Here is a 12,993-nt window from a genome sequence, read left to right as displayed (position 1 = left end):
AACAGGGCCATGAAAACATGGTTACAAAGGTGTACTTCTTAGGATTGGGGAAGCAGTTCAGGCAACTCAATCACACGACATCTATCACACAGTGTTTCTTGGACCACAGGTATCCAACAAAATGCCAGTAACTTGTGTAGTAGAAAGACATACCTATAGTTGAGCAAGCGTGGAAAATAATGGGACAAATGAAGTTAAATAGTTGCTTTGTTTATCTGTAAATAGTATGTGACTCTCCAAAATGGTGATTGAGAATACAACTTTTTTTTTGGAGACAGAGTCTCGCTCTGTCGCCCAGGCTGGAGTGCAGTGGCGCGATCTCGGCTCATTGCAAGCTCCGCCTCCCGGGTTCACGCCATTCTCCTGCCTCAGCCCCCGGAATAGCTGGGACTACAGGCGCCCGCCACCACACCCGGCTATTTTTTTTTTTTTTTAGTAGAGACGGGGTTTCACCGTGTTAGCAAGGATGATCTCGATTTCCTGACCTCGTGATCCGCCCGCCTCGGCCTCCCAAAGTGTTGGGATTACAGGCGTGAGCCACCGCGCCTGGCCAGCTTTTTCCATTCTTAACAGAGCATCTCCTAGGCATAAGGCATTGGTCTAAAACCTGAAAAATGCAATGGCGAAAAAGCAAACACAGCACCTAATTTAATAAGGTTTGTGTTCTGCTGGGAGAAAGACACGAAATGTCAAGTTATACAATGAATTGGTACAATTATAAATGTTACGAAGAGTTGAGGCTATTAGGACATTAATTGCAATCTAATAGGAAAATAGAGAGTAATTGCTAAATGTTCTAATCTAATGGCCCCAACTCTTCATAATACTAAATGTTAAATGTTTAGCATTTAGACAATGTGAGGTAGTCTGGGGGAATAGCAGTGCCTTTTTGAGATGTTACATTTTAGCTGTGATCTAAACGATGAATGGGAGCTATACTAGGAAGAGGAGTGGAGAAAATGACGCGTGCAAAAGCCCTGAGTGTAGCATATTCAAGGAACTGAAAGAAGGCCCCTGCAATGGGAAGGCAAACAACCACAGAGAATGTGACATAAGATGAATATGAAGACATGGGCAGGGGGAATGCTCATTCAAGTAGAATTATACGGATGAAAAACCTTTGATGAGCTTTAATCGGGGGAGTGACATGAACAGAATTTCATTTAAAAGGACTACTCTGGCTATAGAGTAGAGTATGCATTGTAGGGGACAAGCAAGTAAGGTAGGAGACCCCAGTCACAGTTGTCAAGTTAAAAGAAGAAGGTAGGTTTGACTAGAGTGGTAGAGATGGAGATGAGGAGAAGTGGAAAAATTGGAGAAAGATTTAGTAAGGAAAGTCAATGGAATTTGACTCAGTCTGTGCTGGAGAGTCGTGGTGAGTAGATGGCAATCAAAGCATGGGCTCAAGGAGCTAGTGTTTGAGAAACATACTTCAGGAGCTCATAGTGTACTGTCCTTACCCTGATACTTTTTAAAGAAATACCCAAACATCCTAATTCCTCTACATAGGACTCCACTGACCCAAGACACCACTTGAGCCCCACTACAGCCTTTCCTTAAATTACGTCTCTGGACTCATTTCCCATTTTTACTGCCACCTTTCACTTTCCTAATAACCCTGCACTTCAACTATACCAAACTTCTCATCATTCTGAAATACTGCTCTTCTGTCTAAAATTCCTTTCTCAGCACCAACCTCCAATATTTTTTTTACTGGTAAACTGCTGTGCATCATTTAAAGCCCGGAACAATTTGACTACCTTCCCTCTGAAGTCTTTCCCAGCTTTCCTAAAGGAAGTAATTCCTTGTCTGTGCTCTCACAGAACCAGGCTTACACTTAGTGTATCAGCTAGAATGTAAACTCCACCAAGGTGGGGATTGTCTGTCTTCTTTTCTAGCACTGTAAACAGTACCTGACCACCTCTAAGTTGGTATACATATCCTAAGTTATAATATTTTTCTTAGTGTTCTCATTCTGTTTTTAGGAAAAGCAAGCTCTCTGAAGACAAGGACTATATCTTATTCCTTCTAATGATCAGCATCTAGCACAGGTCCTGGCAGGCAGGACTCAGTAGGCCCTCCATACATTTATATTTAATGAATACATTTTAGGGCAGAAAGATCAAGATTTCTATTGATCTCTTTCTATAGCCATGTACCTTTCAGAGCTCTGATGTGCCCATGTAACCTCGTGCCCTTGGCTTCCCTGGATTTTGGAAAGGGGATCTCCTGTACTCAGTACCTCTGGAACTTGGACTTTCTGATTTACCCTCACTTGAACTGGATGTGACCGGCTCCCTCTTCCACTCTATCAGGCTGGAACTCTCTGTCAAGGTAGTTGAATGTAATTTTGCCTTGATGTTAGGTGGGAACAGAACATTGAACACAGCCATTCAAGGAGTCGAAGAATGGGTTGGGGCTGGGCGTGGTAGCTTACACCTATAACCCCAGCACTTTGGAAGACCGAGGCAGGAGGATCACTTGAGCCCAGGAGTTCCAAACCAGCCTGGGCAGTATCATGTATTGCCTTGCAAAAAATTTCTTTAAAAAAATTAGTTGAGCATGGTGGTGCATGGCTGTAGTCCCAGCTATCCAAGAGGCTGAAGTGGGAGGATCACTTGAGCCTGGGAGGTCAAGGCTGCTGTGGGCTGTGATCATGCCATTGCACTCCAGCCTGGGCAGCAGAGACAGACCCTGTCTTAAAAAAAAAAAAAAAAGAAAAAAAAAGGGATGGGGTGGGGTGGGGGGTTGGTGCCAATAAACTGCTATCTTTAATAATGGGAATGGAAAGATAGAATCTTCCAACAGCAGACCTGGAAAGCAATCTTGGGATCATTTAGCTCTATGTGTTTGTTTAATGTGGCTAACATCTGTAACAAGAAACTCAAATGTGAAAGTTACTTGCCTAAGGTTGAGGTATTGCTTCTCACAAGAGGGCGTTAGCTGCGGGGTTCTGCCCGCAGACCCTGGCCTAAACGACGGATGAATAAAACGTACACTGACACACAGATATTCTGTTTTGCCAGTCCTGCTGAGTGCCCAACCACCTGCACACCAGGAGAGATTTGTCACTGAGCAGCTCGCACTTCAGGCATTTATTTAGTATACAATTAACAACATAAGCTTTGAATCCACACACTTGTGGATAATTAACATGGTTAAGAGAGTAGTTCTACGAATGATTAAAGCTCAGGTACCGCGGTTTAAAGTAAATACCATTAGGGAGCAATATTCCTAGTAGACCTCCCCCCAGAAAGGGCCATCTTGCTCAAAGGTTAGTTAATGGAGGTAGGGTAAACAGACTTAAATTGGGAAGCCTCTGTTATTCCTAGTATTTAACCTATGACCTAATGCTCTAAGGTAAGAACTGGCTGCCTTCAGCCTGTTTAACTATTAGAAGCTATGTAACCTTTTGGCCTTCCGAAAAGGTTTGTGGCTATTTTCTATAATTTTCCCGAATATTTCCCTTTAATATTTCTGCCACCATCCTGAGTGAATCCCAACACAAAGTCATACAGCTCAACATGTTTATTAGTTATTCATTTATTTTTGTCACATCTTGTTCTGAAAGGGTTTCAGGTGATCTAAAGATATACATTGAGGCTGTGCGCGGTGGCTCATGCCTGTAATCCCAGCACTTTGGGAGGCTGAGGTGGGAGGATCATGAGGTCAGGAGATCGAGACCATTCTAGCTAACATCGTGAAGCCCCGTCTCTACTAAAAATACAAAAAATTAACCAGGCATGGTGGCATGTGCCTGTAGTGCCAGCTACTCAGGAGGCTGAGGCAGGAGTATTGCTTGAACCTGGGAGGCAGAGGTTGCAGTGAGCTGAGATCGCACCACTGCACTCCAGCCTGGGTGACAGAGTGAGACTCCATCTCAAAAAAAAAAAAAAAAAAAACGAGATATACATTGAACACAGCACAAATGGGACATAGGAGATTTAAAAGGGTTAGAGATGTAAAATGGATCTAGGAATGGAAATCATAAACTGGGATTATCAATTGGATTCCACAGAATGCTATTAAGGCCAGATGTTAGCAGGTGTTACATAAAAAAGGGATACCATGAGCAAAAGTATTTGAACACGGACAATTGTTGAAACAAGTTTAAACAGATTATCTTTATTGCTGAATCTCTCAAACCTTTAATACGCTATAAACATTGTGAATCAATAAAAAACTTTCCAAAACTAAGGTTTTTTTTCCAAAACTTATTTGACCCACAACCCTTTTTCATGTAACATTTCACGCATTGTGAATTAACAACAATGTGACATTTCTCAAATTTATTTGATCTGAAACTCTTTTTTAAATGCAACATTTGAGAAACTAGTGCTCTGCTGAACACCTGTTGGGAAATACTGCCACAGAAGTCTACATATTTTCTGAAGATGAGGGCTAAGAAAATCTGGCTCTAAGCTTTCTAGCAGAAAACAAAAATGAAAGCAGTTAAACAGTTTACTCTGTGCAGCAGACAAAAACAGACCAATTAATCTGGAGAAGCCCATGCAGGAACTTACTGGAGGAACCTCAGAAATGGGAAAAGTACGAGTGAGAGCTCTAATCTCTCTTCATGTATTTATAGATTTCATTGTATTCATACTTGTACAATCTTTCAGTATAGATGAAAGTCACAACACCAGAGTATAACAATGATTTTACAGTGAACAAAGGAACTATATTACAGGTATACACATTTTTGCTAATCTGGTTTAATTTAGAAATAGATTATAGTATTTGGAGGAACATTCTCAGCCAAAATTTTGCTAGATAGATGTTTCTTGGCCAGTTTAAGTGTCTTAGTAGATAGTTGAACAGGGGGAAGGAATAATGTGTGGTAACACAAATGAAGTAGATTTGAAAATGAGCTCAGACACCAAATATACTCTCATCCTACTTGGCTTAGAGGTGAACTAGGCTCCTCAGCCATGGGAGGCAGAGTCAAGACAAGCAACCAGGAGCTTCTTCCAATACAGAAAGGTTGACATCTGTTACTAAATTTCCTCTTTTCATTTGGGGAAGTGGTGTTAACTGTTTTTGTTTTTTTTTTTTTTTTTGTAACTCCTAAAATGTAGAGGTACATAGCCAAAGGAAGGAAGGTTAAAAAAAAAACTGTCAATCAATAACTCCAAGATACTAAACTCTAAATGAAGCTGTGTGCTAAGGAGACACAGAAAGTGCCATGACACTGATAATGTACGGTAAGTGTCCTTGAATAAGTTTACAGAAGTGGAAGAAGCCAGATGATTTGATAAATGGCCTCTCATCATCAAAGAACTATCAGATTACTCCTATTTCAGAAGTGTCCTTTACAGTTAACAGAAGACATTTCATATGTTACCATATGATGTCAGTTCATTTGGTCAATCTACCTCCCTTCAAAATGGAAGGTAAAATATAAATCAGTAAAACACCCATCTGCTTTATCTTTAAGGAGCTTACATTCAGATCTACCATCTCTTCCATCTCCTTTTCTGATGCCACAGAACCCTCACCTGCAGGAGTTTGTTCTTTAGATGTAAAACAGTGGTTCTCAATTTGTAGCAATTTTGCCTCCTAGAGGACAGTTGGCAATGCTGGAGATGGTTTTAGTTGTCACAGCTGGGGTGGGGGCGTGCCAGCGACATCCCTGATACAGACCAGGGATGATGCTGAACATCTTACAATGCACAGGACAACTCCCCCATAACAAAGAATTAACTGGCCCCAAATGGCAATAGTGTTGATGTTAACTGAGTCTAACCTAAATTTTTCCCATCGTAATTTGAGACCCTTTCCTCATGTTTTACCCTGCACACGAAATGAAAAACTGATTGTTAATAGCCTTACACTTTATCTTCTAAACAGCACAATAGCACAATGTCTACTGTAGACATTAATCTGCAAATTTAATAAACTTTATTTTGGGGACTGATTCTTGAGATACTTCCTCTTTTCTAGGCCAAATAACCCCAATTCTTTGGATTGTTTGTTTACTTATCATTCATTCACTCAAACATTTATTCAATGGCAACTTTGTGCAGGTATAGTGTTAAGGAGTTTAACTGTTTAAAGGTAAAGCTCAGTGTTCTCAAGGAGCTCAAGGCTCATGGGGAAAGACAGTCACAATGTCAGATGATTACACACATTAGGCTAAGAATCTGTGTTGCATTCAGGATGCTGTGGGAGTGTGAATGCAGATGTGATGAACTCATCCTAAAGTTCTGAGGAAGGCTTTAAAGGAGAAGCAACATTCAAACTGCAATTTGAGAGATGAGAGTTTGCAGTATGGTTGGGGACTTGAGGAAAAGGCAGTAAAAGCACTATTCATTGAGAAAAAAAGTTGTTAAGCATTCATTATATGCCAGTAGTTAGGCATCACACATTACTGTGAAAAAACAAAATAAAACAAACCCCAAAACACGTAGCTTCTATCATGAGGCCTATTTAAAAAAGAAACAAAGAAAATCTCCCATTTAATGCTTGAATCATACTTCATAGACCTCAGAACTCTTCTGCTTACCTTTTCTCATTTTAGTCCCACAAACACCCTGAGTGGGAGGAGAAATACATGTTGTCCCAATTTTATAAATGAGGACCATGAGGCAAGATAAATGAAGTGAATCCCTTCTCTCCCCAACCATGGCCACAGATCTAGAAGTGGTAGTTGCCTGATTCCAAGTCCTGTGCTTTTCTACTCTTTTTCAGTTCCAAATGCAATTTCCTGTGGCAGAGAGGCAAGCACACTCCTTTCTACCCCCTCCTTGCCCTTGCTGTCTTCATCTCTTTCTAATCTGTTTTCTGCCAGCCTCAATGCTGAAGTCGTTTTCCAGTCTTCCCAGTTCTGATTGCAGAGGGACTATCCAGGGAAGGAAGGAGTGAGGGTTGCTGTGCAGCCACTGACCATTTGGCAAAATCATTTCTACCTTCATTTCCCAAATTTTTTTAGAAAAAGGAAAACTGAGACGTGGGACAGAAAATCCCTTTTGTTTGTCTTGGTGTTTGATAATGTATGCAACCTCTCTGGGTGGTTTAAGCGGTTTAGGTACTTTCTATAAAAGGGATCTTTTAATGACAAAACTAATGTGATTATCTGAGTGAGTGTGAGAGGCGTATTCAAGGCTTAAAGAAAATCTGTTAGAATAGCTGAATGTATCTGCTTAATCCTTTCTCTAATGTCACTGAACAATGCTCTGAGAAGCCATTGGTCCGTTCTTTCTTCTAGTAAATGCCTGCCTCCAGAGGTAGGGAGTGTTTGCAGCTTTTGATACCCTTATGCTTCACCTTCTCAGCTGCACAAAAGCACAGGAAAAGCTGAAGGAGTCTGAGGCACTGACAGAAAGCAATGTCCCCTCTGAATGCTGAGGGCTAAATGTACAGCACATGGCATGCTATCTCCAGGGCATCCTGAGAAGCGAGGACTGTGGTCACCATTGGGCATGGCATCTCAGAGAAGGGTCCCCTTCCCGGCGCCTGCTTTCATTAGGTGCTGGGTGTCAGATCACTTATCGATGTTTAAAATCTTACACCTGAGTTTTAAGAGTGACCAGCCTGATCAACATAGTGAAACCCTGTCTCTACTAAAAAATACAAGATTAGCTGGGCATGGTGGTGCATGCCTATAATCCCAGCTACTTGTGAGGCTGAGGCAGGAGAATTGCTTGAACCTGGGAGGTGGAGGTTGCTGTGAGCTGAGATCGTGCCATTGCACTCCAGCCTGGGCAACAAGAGCAAAACTCCATCTCAAAAAAAAAAAAAAAAAAAAAAGAGTGGTTTAGCTATTCCTCTTTGGGGGTAGGTGGGCAAGAGAAACGTAAGAGGGGATAAAAGTGATACAGGTTTGAGTTCTGTAACCTCCTCTGTAACTTCGGGCCAAAATTAAATTCTTCTGGTCCTCTGCTCTCTTATTTGTGAACTAGAGATAATAATACCTGCCATATTAATTCATGTGAGAATCTAAATGAAAATGGGAACAAGAATACAAAAGTGCCCCAGCCAATTTGGAATATTATCACATAACAAGTTGCACACTTTTTATTTTTATTTTAAAGTTCTAAATCTTGTTCTTTGAAGAATAGTCTTCTAGATGTATAACTGACTACTTACATGCTGGGCATTATACACAGTTCTGGAGATACAGATAGGAGTAAGTAAGTCTCTAACTTTTAAGAAGGTCACAATGGTATAGGGAGGCAGACATGTAAAGTGCAGCTAAAAAATGTGTATTAGAAATGATTAATTCTAACTTGGGAAAATTAATAATAATAGCTAAGCCTCATATTGTGCATATTATTTGCTTGGAGGTGAGTCAAATGCTTTGCTTGAGTTACCTCATTCAATCCCAACAGCCCCAGGAAGTAAGAACTACTATCATCCCATTCACAGATGAGGAGGCTGAGGCTCAGTCAGATCAAGTAAGTCACGTTCCCATAGTATCACAGCTGGCACTTGGTGGGCTAGATTAGAGTCCTGGGTCTGCTTGACTTCCCATTCCAAACTCTTCCCCATTGTTTGCTGCCCTATCCCAAGTTAAAAGAGACATCCTAAAAGATGTGGCCATAGGTGGGTTTCAACACAGAACTGGAAGTTTGCTAGGTACACAGAGGAGAGAGGGCATTCTGAGCAGAGGGAACGGCACAGGTAAAAGCACCTTGGCTAGGAAAGCAGTTGTCCAGGGAGGAACTGGAAGCAGTTTGTAGTTAGTAGTGGAGTGGGGGCAGGTTAGAGGAATAAGCAGGGGCCCAACTATGATCTCCCTTATGGCCCCTTTGTGAAAAAAAAAAAAAGCGTTTATATTTTAATTAATTATTTTGTTTATATATCCCATTTGTCAAAAAGATTTTGCAGCAAAGTGGGAACTGTTGTTACCTTTATGGTACAGGGTTACAAAACATACTTCAAATTTTAGAATCAGAAAACTTTAAGGATGGAAGGCACTTAAAAGATCATATTCATTCTATGCAAGAGGAAATCAAAACTGAATGCATGTAAATATCTCAATCAAGGTTATAAAGGAGTTTAACCAGCCAAACCAGAATATTTGCTTTTTTTAGATGAATTATGGAGTTAAAGTAAACATTAAGTGAGAATTACAGAATTATCTTCAGATACATTTATAGAAATTGGTGAATTGAAAAGAGGGAGAGATGCAGTTGAAAATTCTAGGAAATAAGAAGGAAGTTCTGCTGAAGTTGTAGGTTTCCCATTGAGAATGCTTGTGACGACTCTGTGGAGAATGGTGCTGGGTGTCTAAGTGGGTGCCTTGGCTGGGTTAAAGCTGGGAATCAGATCTGCTTGGAAAGTAGAATTTATTGATATCTTTCTATGTCTGTTTATTAATTTTCATTGGCTACTTAAATGGGGGCCTAGTACAGATGTGGCCTGGTTCTTGTTCTCACCAAGCTCATGATCTGAAAGACATAACAGACAAGAAAACAGGTAATTGCAACAAACTGGGATTAGTCATGTAATATGGAATAGGATGCTTTGGGAGCCCAGAGGAGTGAGCAACCAAATGGGTCAGGAAAAGCTTCCTGGGGAGAGTAATGTCTGAAGAAAGACTTGAAAGGTGAGTGAAAGTGGGGTAAAAGGGAGAACAAATAGTGCTCTAGGCAAAGGAAAGAGTTTGTGCAAATGCCCCAAGAAGACCACAGCATTTGGCAAAATTAACTTGAATGCACTTTCCCATTTGATAGTCTTGGCATGGAATGTGTAAGTTGGGAGTGACATGAGAGATTTTTCTCTACCCTTTCCTTCTCCAATATGCAAATATATATGCAGTTTATTAGAGAATGTCACAACTCTGATAAAAAAAGATTGAAATGCATTTGGGAATGCCACAGAGAGCAGGTGCTGACATGCTGGGACTCACTAAATGATCGCAGAAAACAAAAACTCCAATATTCCTCTTTCCCATGTCACTACAGCCATCCCACTGACCTGAGAACCAGTCTCCCCAAAGTGACTACTTCTCACCCTAAGATGGAAAACACAAAGGCATGAAATCAATGCTCTGAATGTAAACTAGACAGAGTACAGCAGGAGGGGAGAGCAATAAAGTGAGCAGGCCTGAGTGATGGTGGTAGCCAGCTGGATTCTCAGGTCACAGAGTAATTTACTCACTGGTCCTAGGCCACTGGCTAATTATCCAGACAGCCCTGATCCTGGTGCGAAGCCTCCTGCTGCTCATGTTATTAATACCAGCAGCAACCAGCGGGCGTTGGTGGGAGCAGAGGAGCAGACCGAGTTGTCAGACTGCTGAGCGAATGCAGAGGCACCTGCCTGGTCCCTCTGAGTTGGACCTTACCAGGAAAACTGACCCAGCGCCAGCATTCAGCTCTTGTCTCAACCACTGCATGGGCACCAGGGAGAGGCTCTCCAAGGATGGCCGAGAGCTTGGGCAGAGGAAGAAGTCACCCAAGTTGTGGAGTTTGACCAGCTTGTGTCAAAGAACCTCTGCCCGTTTCCCCCTTGGAGCTGACTGGAAAGTGATTTTGAAGCCTACCCAGAATAACTTAATACCCATGGAGTAATGTCAAACACTCCTCTTTGACATGGCGTGGGAATTAGACTTCACTGCACGCAGATGGGGCCAGGGAAGGTTATGGTGTTTGTTTTAGGGTTTAATAATTTGGGAGATTGACCTTAGGTTACCCTGAAGGGATTTCAGGGGCCAGTTGGGATGGGGGTGGGGTTCTCTTGTCTCATACCCCACTTTAAAATACGAAAATATATGTAAAGTGCCCGGTGCATAGTAGACATTTTCAATCAATGTAAGTGCACTGCCCTCTTTCCCCTATAACATTATCCAGTAAATGACCTCCATCTGACTGATCTTTCATCTTTCCCCTCTAGGACAGTGGTTCTCAACCAGGAGCAATTTTGCTTCATAGGTGACATTGCAATGACTGGAGACTATTTTCATTGTCACAACTGGGAGCAGTGGGACATTGCTGGCATTTGGTGGAAGAGGCCAGGGATGCTGCTAAAAATCCTACAATGCACAGAGCAACCCTCCACAACAAAGAATTATCAAGTCCAAATATCAATAGTGCTGAGGTTGAGAAATCCTACTCTAGGAGATTCTGTACGTTGTAGCCTGAGTAATCCCTGTAAATACAAATCTTGTCATTTGCTTGCTTAAAAAAACCCTAATGGTTTAGTTATCATAAATAATGCATTCAAAATTATTTACTCACTACAGAGCACCTGTTCTGTGGCAGGCACTGTGTTATGGTGTGAGATTGCACAAGTACATCTATATAGACCCCAAACTTGAAGAGATGGTTACAAAACACTGGCTTCCCGTCATCTCCAGGGTAAAGTCCAATCAACTGAGGGTAGAGATGGGGTATAGAAGAATGAAAAATAAGAACTTTGTTTTAGGACATGAGGAGCTAGTTTGGTGGTGGGCCATCCAGGTAGATTGGGCAGAAAGGACAAGAACCAGTACATTAGATGTGGAAGAACTTTCTACACCAAAAAGAGGGGGAATATCTGTGTTTCTAATTTCAGTAAATAGAACTCCCAGGTTCACAGTTTCCAAGCCAGGAACCCATGCTTTCTTCTTAACCCTTTTCTCTTTCTTAGGCTTTCTATTCTGAATACCACAGAGGAATTATGCCCCAATGGTGTAAAGTATCCAACGGTGTGAAGTATCCATTGTGTAAAATATACCCAATGGTGTAAAGTATCCATTACTTTACACCATTGTGTGTGTAATGGATTAACATCTCACCATTGCATCTAGAAATGGTATTAGCTCTATACCATTGTTATGAGAATTTTTTAAGAAGTCATTCATGATTTTTTTATAGAATTTAATTTTCTCAAGAGACCATTACTGAGAGAGACTGCCAAACATCGTGTCTCTATGGCTTGTGTTTAATTGAACTCTTAACATTATTATCTTTAAAATATCTCTTTTCTTTTCTTTTTAAATAACAATCCCTCGTGATTGCCATTTGTTCTGAGACAAGGTCTCACTCTATAGCCCAGGCTGGAGTGCAGTGGTGCCATTACGGCTCACCGTAAAGCTTCATTAAAAAAGTTTGAAACACCTGCAAACTTCCAAAAAAGTTACATATACAGATTTTTTAAACTTAAACACTTGAGAGTAAGCTGCTGACATAATGTCCCGTTGCCTCCAAATACTTTAGTGCCAATTCTGACAATTCTCCATAACAACAATATATCATCAAAATCAGGAAATTAATATTGGCATATTATTACCATCCAATCCTCAGATCCCATTAGTTACCCCAGTTGCTCCAATAATATGCTTTATAGCCAGAAATTATAATTCAGAATCAAGCCTCGAATTTAGTTGTTATCACTTCTTCAGTGTGGACCAGTTTCTCAGACTTTCCTTAATTTTCATGACTTGAAACTCTTGATAATTACTGGCCAGTTATTTTGTAGAATGTCATTCTGTTTGGGTCTGCATAAAGTTTCCTCATGGTTAGATTCAGGTTATGCATCTCTAGCAGGAATGATGCTGTGTTTTCACAGCATCTTATTAGATGATGTGTGATTTCAATTTGTCCTGCTACTGATGATGTTTACTTTAATCATTTGATTATCTCTGCCAGGATTGTCCAGTTAAATTTACTCATTTTTAACTTTGTAATAAATAAGTATTTTATGGGTAGGGACTTTGAAAATATGTAAATAGCGTGTTTCCCTTTGAACTTCTTATTTATTCATTTATTTTATTCAATGGATTATACTTTGTTACTATTTTTATTTTGCTGCTCAAATTTTCTTTGATTTGGTCAGTATGAACCCCTTTAAGCTGAATTCTCTGTCCTTTTGACGTGGTCCCATCATTCTCTGAGTCCTCCTGTGTCTTTTAGCACAAGATATTCTAGGCTTATCTTGTCATTTCTCTACCCCAGCCCTGAAATCAGCCATTTCTCCAAGGAGCCCTGGTTTCTTTCACTAGAGAGTGGTATCTTAGAAACCACACATTGGTAAAAATTGTACTCATAGCTAGTGAAGTGTTGCTGATCT

Source organism: Pongo abelii, chromosome 9, assembly GCF_028885655.2.
Source record: "Pongo abelii isolate AG06213 chromosome 9, NHGRI_mPonAbe1-v2.0_pri, whole genome shotgun sequence".
Classification (NCBI taxonomy): Eukaryota; Metazoa; Chordata; class Mammalia; order Primates; family Hominidae; genus Pongo; species Pongo abelii.
The sequence above is the reverse complement of the archived record's forward strand: the minus strand, read 5'-3'. Positions refer to the sequence as shown.